We start from the raw sequence: 9,247 nt of genomic DNA, 5'->3' as shown, positions 1-9,247 counted from the left end.
TATAAGATATGCACAGCTATGCGTAGGGTGTGCTGCAGTACAGTAATCAACCTGTACTAGTGCCTGAATCCTGAATCCTCATCTGAGCCTTCCATGTTCCTCTTATCCTCGTCTGAGTCTTCCAAATTCCTCAAGTCTTCGTCTGAGTCTTACATGTCTCATCTTGTTCCTGCCATGAGCCTCCGTCTGGCCTCACCCATTCATCATTGTTATGGTTAATGGTGTTTGGGTGGATCCTTGGACACTGTGGCAGATGACCACGCCCACGGGGGGCAGTCCCCATGAGGGACCACAGTGTCAGGCTAAGCTCTGGACAGACAAACACAGATTTGAATCTTTTATTAAACAGTTTATGGAACCACCAGAGGTGGCAGTAGTGAATAGTGGTTGTACAGCCCAGCTGGGCGCATCTCTCACAGAACACTGGAACAGCGGATCCTCTGTAGAGCAGTGCTGTAGTGGAAAGAGACTGAGAGTTATGAGCACACAATAAGATTAGCATTCAGAGTCCCAAATAGAATAGGAGAGCTCCAAGACAAGGAGAGCAGGCCCTCGAGGAGCGAGTACCTGATCCTTTAGAGCAGAGAGACTCAGTGGTGTTTGTACTCACTAGCAGTAGCAGAGATTCCACTAGAATAGAGATCTGGCACTGGAGCAGAGAGCAGCGAGTACCTGATTCTGGCGAAGCAGTACTGTAGAGAGAGAGATGTTTTCTGTACTCACTGATGGTGACTGTAAGTTAGTTCTTCCAAGTAGAAGGGTAGAGGTTGCAGGCAGCGACACAGGGAACATGGGCTCTCGAGGAGCGAGTACCGGTTTCCTGATAGCACCTGAAAGAAGCAGAGAGGCCCCCGAGGAGCGGGTACCCTGTTAGCAATCCCAAAGGGTAGTAAGAGTTCCAGATGGAGCTGAAGTGGAAGAGTAGCTTAGGAACGGAGAGCAAATCCCATCCGTACGAATCCTGTTGCTAACTCAATGAGCTAGCAAATACTGTGGGCAGATATACCCTGGAGTCATGACGTCAGAACAGGGGGACGCCCCTGAGGTTCGTGCCAACGTGAAGTTAAAGAACAGGCCAGCATGCACACGCGCGCCCTAGAGGTATCTTGAAGGAGAATGGTGGGAGGCAGCATCAAAGCTGGTCTGGGGACGCTGGAGAGAACGGCAAGCAGACGCCGCAGCAGCCATCAGTCCAAGGTGAGCGGGAGGAGCTGCAAGTAGAGAGAGGTAGGTGGGGCGAAGCTGTCGAAGACTGACGGACACAACAGTACCCCTTCAAAGGATGGCCTCCGGCCCTTTTACCAGGATTTGGTTGGTGTGGATGCATCTGATGAAACTGAAGAAGCATCTCTTTGTCCAGGATATTTGCCATCAGCTCCCAAGAATTTTCTTCGGGGCCGTAACCTTCCCAAGACAGAAGGTATTCCCAGGTTTTGCCACTTCTTCTTACATCCAGAATAGCTTCAACCTTATATTCAAGGTCTTCTTCTGTGGTAACAGAAGTTGGTTCTGGAGACTTGGATGAGAACTTACTGAGAATGAGTGTTTCAAAAGTGAAACGTGGAATGTGTTGTGGCTTTTCAAACCAGGCGGTAGCTTCAGACTGTATGTAATGTTGCCAAGATGTCAGAGAATTGGAAACGGTCCAACGTAGCATGGAGAAAATTGAGTAAAAGGTAACTTTAGTCTCAAGTGCTTAGTTGACAGCCAGACTTTGTCACCAGGTAGAAATACACACGCTTTAGAATGATGAGCGGCGTATGAATTCTTTGCTCGTTCACCCGCTTTGATTAGCATATCTTTAGTCTGAATCCATAATTGATGGATATCATCAGCAGTGGATTGAGCTGCTGGGGATGACACTGAGAGAGTCAGTGGAAGTGGCGGTGAAGGTAGTCGTCCATAAACCACTTCGAATGGTGTTGATCCAGTGGATGACGCTGGATGTGAGTTAACGGTGAATTCTGCCCATGGCAACAGTTCGGGTCAGTTATTCTGACGGCAACTCACATAGACACGAATGAACTGTTTTAGGGTCCTATTCATCCTCTCAAGTTTGGCCATTAGATTGGGGATGATAGGCAGATGTATAATCCAGAGAGATGTCAAATAGTTTGCACAAAGCCTTCCAGAATTTTGCCGTGAATTGCAATCCTGAATCAGAGACAATGTGCTTCGGTAGGTCATGTAGGCGAAAGATGTGGACAATGAAGAGCTTAACGAGCTCCAAGGCAGAGGGTAAGCCAGGCAGGCCACAAATTGGGACATCTTACTGAAATGGTCAACTGTCACCCAGATAGTATTCATTCCTCCAGAAAAAGGCAGCTCACCTACAAAGTCTGTAGCTATGTGAGTCCATGGCTCCTCCAGAACTGGCAGCGGTTGCAGCAATCCCCAAGGCTGACTGGAAGTAGGCTTATGTTTGGCACAGTTGGAGCATGACGCTACATAGGAGTATGTGTCTTCCTGGATAGTAGGCCACCAATAGTACTTCTGTAATTTCAGCAGGGTATGGCATTGACCAGGATGGCCAGCCAGCTTGGAATCATGAGCCCAGTGTAAAAGGTTCTTTCTGAGGTTCTTCGGTACAATCGTTTTACCAGCAGGCACGGAATGAGTAGCCACCAAGATGACTTTCTTTGGGTCGATGATATGCTGAGGTTCTTCAGGAACATCCTCAGAGAGGAAAGAGCGAGACAGGGCATCTGCTCTGGTATTCTTGTCTCCGGGATGGTATTTGAGCACGAAGTCAAAGCGATTAAAAAACAAGGACCATCTGGCTTGTCTGTGGTTAAGACGTTGCGCATGAAGGAGATACTCTAGATTCTTATGGTCCGAGAATATGGTAATTTGATGTTGGGTGCCTTCGAGCCAAGGCCACCATTCCTTGAATGCCATCTTAATAGCCAGGAGCTCTTTATCTCCGATTCCATAGTTCTTCTCTGCAGGAGAAAAGCGCCATGAGAAAAAGGAGCAGGGATGTAAGGCTTTAGAATCTCCAATTTGGCTCAACATGGCCCCTACTCCAACATCTGAAGTGTCAACCTCCACAATGAAGGGTCTGTTGGGGTCCGGGTGACGCAGACATGGCTCAGTGGAAAAGGCAGTCTTTAATTTCTCGAACACGGAAATGGCCTCTGCAGACCACTTTGAAGCATTAGCCCCTTTCCATGTCATAGCAGTTAAGGGCACTGTCAAAGAAGAATAGTTCTTTATGAAGCTTCTATAGTGGTTTGTAAACCCCCAAAATCATCTCAGGGCCTTCAGACTGGTAGGTTGAGACCAATTCTTGATACTTTCTAATTTTTAGGGATCCATCTGGAAGCCTTGTTTTGATATGATATAGCCAAGAAAAGGCACAGATTCTTTGTGAAACTCGCATTTCGACAATTTGGTGTAGAGACAGTGTTCTTGATGTCTCAGTAATACTTGTTTGATATCTGCTAGATGAATAGACATATCTTGTGAAAAGATCAAGATGTCATCTAGGTAGACAATGACACATTTGTACAGAAGGTCCCACAGAATGTGATTCATCATGTTCTGAAACACGGCGAGGGCATTGCACATGCCGACAGGCATCACCAAATATTCAAAATGGCCGTCTCGAGTGTTGTAAGCTGTTTTCCACTCGTCGCCTTCACAAATGCAAACCAAGATATAGGCTCCCTTCAGGTCAAGTTTTGAGAATATTTTGGCTCCTTGAAATCGATCGAAAAGCTTAATTGTGATCTTGTTCATACCTCGATAATCAATACAAGGACGCAGTGTGCTGTCCTTCTTCCCCACGAAGAAGAAGCCTGCACCTGCAGGAGACTTAGATGGTCTAATGAAACCCTTTTGCAAATTTTCCTCAATGTACTCCAACATGGCTTTGTTCTCCACCACTGACGAGGGGTAGACACATCCTTTAGGAGGTTCAGCATTACGTTTCAGTCTTATGGTGCAGTCGTAAGTTCTATGTGGCGGAAGGATGTCAGCAGCTTCTTTGGAGAAAACATCATGAAATGATGCATACTGAGGCAGCAGTCCTGGCATCACTGGAGTTGTAGGCATACAGAGAATAGGAGTAACCTCCTTTAGACATTTTCCATGGCATTCTGGGCCCCAATGGGAGAGTTCCAACGTGGCCCAATTAAATTGTGGCATATGCAGCTGCAACCAAGGTAACCCCAGAACAATAGGGTGCATGGCCTTCTCCAACACAAAGAAGGAAATTAATTCGGTGTGGAGAGCTCTGGTGCTGAGGGATACCGGTTCAGTACAACAGGTAACAGCACCCAGTAAAGGCTTCCCGTATATAGATGATAAGAGTAGTGGAGTCTTTATAGTGGTGAGGGGAATCCTCAAGTTTCCACTAGACATTGAAGAATAAAATTACCTCCTGCCCCTGAGTCCATCAGGGCAAGAGTCAGAAACTCCAAAGGTCCATAGATCAGAGAGACAGGGAGAGAGAGCAGAGGAGAGGACGTAGTGAGGCCTAAGAATAGTCCTCCTGCAGGACTTATGCCCATCCGTTTCCCGGACATATCGGACATGTTTGGACTGCATGACCAGCTTGTCCACAGTACATGCACAATCCATTCCTCTTCCGAAGTCTTCTCTCTTTGGATGTCAGGTGACTGCGACCAAGTTGCATCGGTTCTTCCCTACTGGCAACGGGAGTCAAAGGAACCATCCTGAGTGCAGGCTTAGCACGTACCTCCTTCTGAACAGGTCCTCATAGAATGCTGGAACAGTAGATCCTCTGTAGAGCAGTGCTGTAGTGGAAAGAGACTGAGAGTTATGAGCACACAATAAGATTAGCATTCAGAGTCCAAAATAGAATAGGAGAGCTCCGAGACAGGGAGAGCAGGCCCTCGAGGAGTGAGTACCTGATTCCGGTGAAGCAGTACTGTAGAGAGAGATGTTTTCTGTACTCACTGATGGTGACTGTAAGTTAGTTCTTCCAAATAGAAGGGTAGGGGTTGCAGGCAGCGACACAGGGAACATAGGCCCTCGAGGAGTGAGTACCAGTCTGATAGCACCTGAAAGAAGCAGAGAGGCCCCCGAGGAGCGGGTACCCTGTTAGCGACCCCGAAGGGTAGTAAGAGTTCCAGATAGAGCTGGAGTGGCAGAGTAGCTTAGGAATGGAGAGCGAATCCCATCCGTATGAATCCTGTTGCTAACTCAATGAGCTAGCAAATACTGTAGGCAGATATACCCTGGAGTCGTGACGTCAGAACAGGGGGATGCCCCTGAGGTTCGCGCCAACGTGAAGTTAAAGATGAGGGCGGCGTGCGCACGCGTATCCTAGCGGTACCTTGAAGGAGAATGGCGGGAGGCAGCACCAAAGCCGGTCCAGGGATGCCGGAGTGAAGAGCAAGCAGATGCCGCGGCGGCCATCAGTCCAAGGTGAGCAGGAGGAACCACAAGTAGAGAGAGGTAGGTGGGGCGAAGCCGTTGAAGACCGACGGATGCAACAATCGTTCCCAAGTGGCGGGTCCAGAAGGGCTAGTGAGTGGCTGGTGGGCTACTCTTGAAACCAGCATTGCTTTGCTGGGTCTCACCTGTGCGTGCAGGTCCAGTGGAGGTCTGAGCCTGCCTAGTTCCAGTCCTCAATGTTCCACATCTCGGTCCTGGTCCAGCCTTGTTCCAGCTCCAGCCCATGCTTGGACTCTCTCACCTCCCACGGTGTGTGTCTTAGGGCTTCTTCCTGAGTCGTGCCGTGGTCCAAGGGCTCACACGCCCCTAAAACAAGCGACCACACCCCTGTGCTCGCAACACTTGCTATTTTAAAAGACATTAAGAATGAAGATTTGCTATCTAATTTTACAGCTGCTAATTATCTTGAGTAAATAATATTAAATGTGTTTATTGTGTACTATTGGCAGGGTGAGATGTCTGAGTGAAATTGGGAAATGGGGGGGGAGTTCAGGCATGAAGAACCAGGAGGGTCTTGATGACCTTGAGAAAGACTGGGTGAACTGGTAAAATAATTGGTAAAGCTGGTAATTTTACTTATGCACGTATATTTTCAAATACACCAACGTAGCCAACATAAATCCTGATTTATGCAAGCAAGTCCTACTTTATTTTTTAATCTAAAATATACACATGTTTATTTTTTTAAAAGGTACGTGCACTCAATGAATTGAAATATTCATTCTCAATGTATTGCATGTATTTGCATGTAAGCATACATACACACGTATGTTGCTGGGTTAAAATATGAATTTTTTATAATACGTGCGACTGTGATGTGCATGTGTTGTAAAATACCATGGTAAAAGTAGGAGTGAGCATATACGTGTATATATATTGCTTGTGCACTTGTTTGACAGTTATCTTCTTCACTATTCTGGAAGAGAATAAAATTTACTGAAGGAAGGCCTTCACAGTTGTAAAGGATTCTGGGTGGGGGGAAACAGCCAAAGTCAGTTTTGGTAATCCTTTCGATGTGTGGAAATTAATAGGGAGTGTAGAATAGCAGAAGCTGTCCATCCAGTCTGCCCAGCAAGTTGCATGTGGTAGCAACTGCCCCTCCCTGCAGACCAACCCCCAAACCCTCTGCCAAGGGTAGCAACTGCGGTACCGTGCGGGTCACCTCCAAGCCTTATGTTAAGGGTTGTAACTGCTGCTTTGTGCAGGTTTCCTCAAGGCCTATATTAAGGGTAGTAACCGACGCTCTGTGACAGTTACCCCTAAGCCTTATGTTAAAAGTAATAAGGCTAACAAAAAAAAAGAAGCAACTGTCAAACCCATAATAAAATTACTGCTAGCAACATTTTAACAGGGTGACCAGCCTTCTTAATAATAGAATCAATGCTGCTTTTTTTTCCAAATGTCTAAATATCAGTATCCTAGACCATAAAAGTCAGGGCCCGGCATTGGCTGTCATCTGAATACAATTCCCCCACTGTCAAAGCAGAGAGCGATGTTACAATTGCATCAAAAGCTTCAAGGCTAATTGGGCTGCAAATGTGAAGGTGTCTCGTAAACATTTGCTCTGTGCTACAAACTATGAATTTGTGGCCTCAATTGTGCGGGCTGGTCAAGCCACCTCTATGCTGGTTACCCGGAGCCTTTCTGTTCAGAATATTAACTGCTGCTCCATGCAGGTTACCCCCAATCCAAAAAGTTGCACCTAAAGTTAATATGCAATAAGTTACTATATTTCTTTATTTCCATCTTCTAGGAATTCCATTATCATTCTTGTCTTCACTGCCTCTTCTGGGAGGGCATTCCAGGCATCCACTACCCTCCCTGTGAAGAAATATTTTTGTAATGTTGGTTCTCAGTAAGAAGAGTGGTTAATGGTTTGTATGGTGACTATCTCCTTTAAGAAGGATGGGAGAAACATCCTGTAGTAGGAGTAGTTCCTTCAGTATAAAAAGGTTGGTTTGGAATTTGGTGGCAAGGAGTTGTAGAAAACCCAGCTGGGGACTCTTTCAGATCCATGACCTTGTCTGAACCTGACTGTCTCACATCCAGATGATGCAAAAAAAAATCCTGGACTTGGGCCCAAACAGCACAGTCTATTTTATTTTTATTTTTTTACCAAAAATGGTGTATTTGAAAGATCTAAAGTTTTTCCTGAAAGGGAGACAGCCAGGAGACAAGTCCTGAGTCCCACAGGTGGAGAAAAGTTGAATCTTTTGCAGTCAGTAGGGAGACTTTGGGAGTAGGAAATCCTTTGAAGGGTGAGAGCTGGGGACTAGGGAAAATCCCTAGTGATTGCTTGCATGAGAAATAAAGATGCTGTAGAGGAGCTACAGTGTTTACATTGAGAAGGTAGAGTTACTAAGAGGTTCATATTAGAAAGCCATTTAGACATAGATCTTAAAAGTTATCCATCTAAATGGTAAAAATGGCATTTTCAGTCAGGGGCAATCCGGTGACTAGCAGAATTAGCTGGATAAGATATCTGTAAATCTTATGATAAAGTTAGCCAGATAAGTTGTCTGGCTACCTCTGGTCATGCCGCTGACCTGTCCTAAAGTTAGCTGGACGAGTGAATCCAGCTATGTCAGAGCATCTTTACCCCAGACTGCAAAAAAGTCATGGCTTGTATTGGTTGACTCTGAATCCAAATTTCTCTTTCCTTTCATCCCCCACCCCCATCCTTCAAATCAGAGAATGATGTTGCAGTTATATCAAAAGCATCAAGACTTATTGGTTAAGAGTAGTAATCCCATACCTTCTGTTAAGGTAGTAACTGCTGCTTTGTGCTGGTTACCTCCATGCTTATCAGTTCCGCAGACCATAAAAGTTGGGGCCTTCGTTGATTGCTGTCTAAATCAAATTCCTCTATTTCCCCTGCCATTGAAGTAGAGAACAATGTTGGAGTTGCATCAAAAGTATCAAGACTTATTGATTAAAGGTAGTAACCACCAAACAAACAAGTTACTCCCATGAACACTTTCTTCGTTTCCTTTAGGACTTGGCCATAGAAGCAGTCCTGTGCTTGTTCCCTTTTACCCAAGATCATGGAAGTTGGGGTCCTTGGTTGCCATTTAATCCAATTCATCTTATCCCCCTGCTGTCTAAGTGGGGAGCAATGTTGCGGTTGCATTGAAAGCATCAAAGAATATTGGTTAAGGGTAGCAATCTCCATGCCTTCTGCTAAGGGTAGTAATCTATGTACCAGCAATTTACCTCTCTGCATGCTTATCTCATTTCTGTCCACTAGCCTTTAGAGATCCAGTGTTTATCCTATGCCCCTTCTCTTCTTCACCATCTCTTCTGGAAGGGCATTCCAGGCCTCCACCACACTTTCTGTGAAGAAATATTTCTTGACATTGGTTCTGAGTTATCCCCCCTGGAGTTTCATCTCGTGATCCCTAGTTCTATTGTTTTTTTCCCAATGGAAAATGACTTCCATACATCATTGAAACCTTTTAGGTATTTGAAAGTCTGTATTATATCTCAACCTGCACCTCGTCTGTTTCAGATTTTGAAAATTAAGGTCTACTGTGTCAGTGGCTGAAAAGAAAGGAGAAGATATCTACTGCGCCTGTTTTGAACTACTGAAGTGGAACATGGGGATGATGTTGCAAGTAGTTCTAACTAAGGAGAAGGTGACCATAATTTTTGAAGAGCTTGTATGTTTACTCTTTTCTATTTTTGTAACTAGCTCAGCCCACCTGAGGAAACCTATGTACCCTGAATCATCGCTTTAAATTCCATGTTACATACTCTGACTGCTGCTAACACAAGAAAATAAAAGTTTGGTTTGTTGGAATATATCCTAAAATTGAGTCCAATA

This window comes from Rhinatrema bivittatum, chromosome 9, assembly GCF_901001135.1.
Source record: "Rhinatrema bivittatum chromosome 9, aRhiBiv1.1, whole genome shotgun sequence".
Taxonomy (NCBI): Eukaryota; Metazoa; Chordata; class Amphibia; order Gymnophiona; family Rhinatrematidae; genus Rhinatrema; species Rhinatrema bivittatum.
Note: the sequence above shows the minus strand (reverse complement) of the source record.